Source organism: Saimiri boliviensis, chromosome 7 (genome assembly GCF_048565385.1).
Source record: "Saimiri boliviensis isolate mSaiBol1 chromosome 7, mSaiBol1.pri, whole genome shotgun sequence".
Classification (NCBI taxonomy): domain Eukaryota; kingdom Metazoa; phylum Chordata; class Mammalia; order Primates; family Cebidae; genus Saimiri; species Saimiri boliviensis.
Window position 1 is genome coordinate 120,646,292 of NC_133455.1, and position 2,549 is coordinate 120,648,840.

Consider the following 2,549-nt stretch of genomic DNA (forward strand, 5'->3'; position numbering starts at 1 on the left):
ATTTCATTTACCTTTCTTCTGTGTTGGATCCTGTTTCCTAAATCCTGCACCTTCCTCTTTCTTGGTTTCCTTTCAGATTTTGATGGAGACCTTATTCTGTAACTTTCTGAGAAAGGGTGAGCAATAATTTTTCTTTCTTTCTTTTTTTTTTTTTTTTTTTTTTTGGTTAGAATCTGTATCTCTAAATTAACTTTACTTTTTCATTTTATTAATGTGTTGTTGAATCTGATTTGCTGATTTTTTTTTGAAAATTTTTGTATCTCTCTTCATGAGGGATATTGTATCCTTGTCTGGTTTGGGTATTGGGCTAATGTTGGCCTCATAGAATGAGTTTGGAAGTATTCTCTCCTCTTCAATTTTTTGAAATAAATAGTTTGAATAGACTTGGTATTAATTCTTCTTTAAATGTTTAGTAGAATTCAGCAGTGAATCCATCAAGTCCAGGACTTTTCTTTGATAGGAGACTTTTTATCACAGCTTCCCTCCTGTCACTTGTTATTGATCTGTTCCGGTATTCTTTTTCTTTTTTCAGATGACCAAGCAACAGGGTATTCAGGTTTTCTATTTCTTTATGGTTTGATTTTGGTGGATTGTATATGTCCAGGAATTTATCCATTTCTTCCAGGCTTTCCAATTTCTTGGCACATAGTTGTTCATAGTAGTCTGTAATGATCTTTTGCATTCTCTGATATCAGTGTAATTTTTTTTGTCTCTGATTTTATTTGGGTTTTCTCTCTCTTTTTCTTCTTCTTTTTTTTTTTCCTTTTTTTAGTAATAGTAACCTAGCTTTTTTTCTTCTTGTAGAGATTTGTCAATTTTATCTTTTTTGAAAAAACAGCTTTTTGTTTTATTGACCTTTTGTATTGTTTAATTTAGTGGTTTTTTAAAAAATTTTTCTTTCTTTTTTTTTTTTTTTCTAAAGCTGATTAAATATCTCAGGATTTTTTTTTTTTTATTTATTTTTGAGATGGAGTCTCTTGTCGCCCAAGCTGGAGTGCAGTGGCATCATCTCAGCTCACTGCAACCTCTACCTTCTGGGTTCAAGGAATTCTCCTGCTCAGCCTACCGAATAGCTGGGATTACAGGTGCCCACCACCACGCCCAGCTAACTTTTGGTATTTTTAGTAGAGATGGGGTTTCACCACTTTGGCCAAACTGGTTTCAAACTCCTGACCTCAAGTGATGTGCCTACCTCAGCCTCTCAAAGTGCTGAGATTAGAGGCGTGAACCATCGCACCCAGCTTTCTGCACTGATCTTAATTTTTTTTTTTTTTTTTTTCTGAGACAGGGTCTATCGCTCAGTCTAGAGTGCAGTGGTACAATCTCAGCTCACTGCAGCCTCTGCCTCTCGGATTCAAGTCATTCTCCCACCTCAGCCTCCTGAGTAGCTGAAATTACAAGTGCTCACTACCATATCCTAGCTAATTTTTGTATTTTTAGTAGAGACTGGGTTTCAGCATATTGGTCAGGCTGGTCTTGAACTCTCGACCTCAGGTGACCCACCCACCTCGGCCTCCCAAAGTGCTGGGATTACAGCCGTGAGCCACCACGCCTGGCCACTATGCTGATCTTTATTATTTCTTTCCTCCTAATTTTGGGTTTGGCTTTTTGTTGCTTTTCTAGTTCCTTGAGGAATATTGTTCGATTTTTAAATTTTTTTCTTTTTTTTATTTTTCAGGTAAACTGGTCATTTATTAGCAGTGGTACTGTTCGGCATAACAGGTTTCCAGTACGTAGGCATGGAGTCGAATGGAGGTGACAGAGCCAGGCTCAGGTGCAGGACAGCATCTCTCACTTCTTCCACTCATTCTTGTCATAGTCCCACTTGGCGGTGAAACCCTGGATGGTTTCACCTTCATGTCTAGCATCCTCTTGGTCTGCATGGCCACCCACTCTTTGTCAAAGGTGGGGCCATACACATAGAGCTTCTCCCAGATGATAATGATAATGAGTGCCATGAAGCCGATGAAGAACATGGCAGCACCCACAACCGTCTTCCACTCGTTCATGCCCCTTTTCATCCAGCAAAGCTCTCCTTGAACGGAATGAGTTACAGCTCGACTTTTTTATCCATGGAGCGGCTGCTTCAGGAGACCTTCTCCTTCTTCAAGGCCTTCCGGCTGGCAGACAAGTGCTTGATATGGGCCCATCCAGCAAGGGATAGTCACACCAGTCCACATAAGCTGGGAGCAAATAGTCTTCGCTCTTCACAACACTTCCGTGTGCTCGTAACACACAGGTGGAAATTGCTCATTTGCCAACGAGGCTAAATATGCGGGTAGCCAACATTCTGCTGCTACTGCCCGCCATGACTGCCCGCTACCAGATTTTTTTATTTGAAAAGGTGCTGAAAGGCTGGACGCGGTAGTGCTGTAATCCCAGCACTTTGGGAGGCCAAAGTGGGTGGATCACCTGAGGTCAGGAGTTTGAGGCAAGCCTGGCCAACATGGTGAAACCCCCATCTCTACTAAAAATAGAAAAAATTTATCCAGGTGTGATGGTGGGCATCTGTAATCCCAGCAACTAAGGAGGCTGAGGCAGGAGAATCG

General features: G+C 40.9%; 1 pseudogene; it reads right to left on the minus strand.

Moving 5' to 3' along the window:
- Positions 1-1,771: 1,771 nt before the first annotated feature.
- LOC101037935 (cytochrome c oxidase subunit 4 isoform 1, mitochondrial pseudogene) lies at positions 1,772-2,289 on the minus strand (annotated as a pseudogene).
- Between the last annotated feature and the right edge of the window lie 260 nt (positions 2,290-2,549).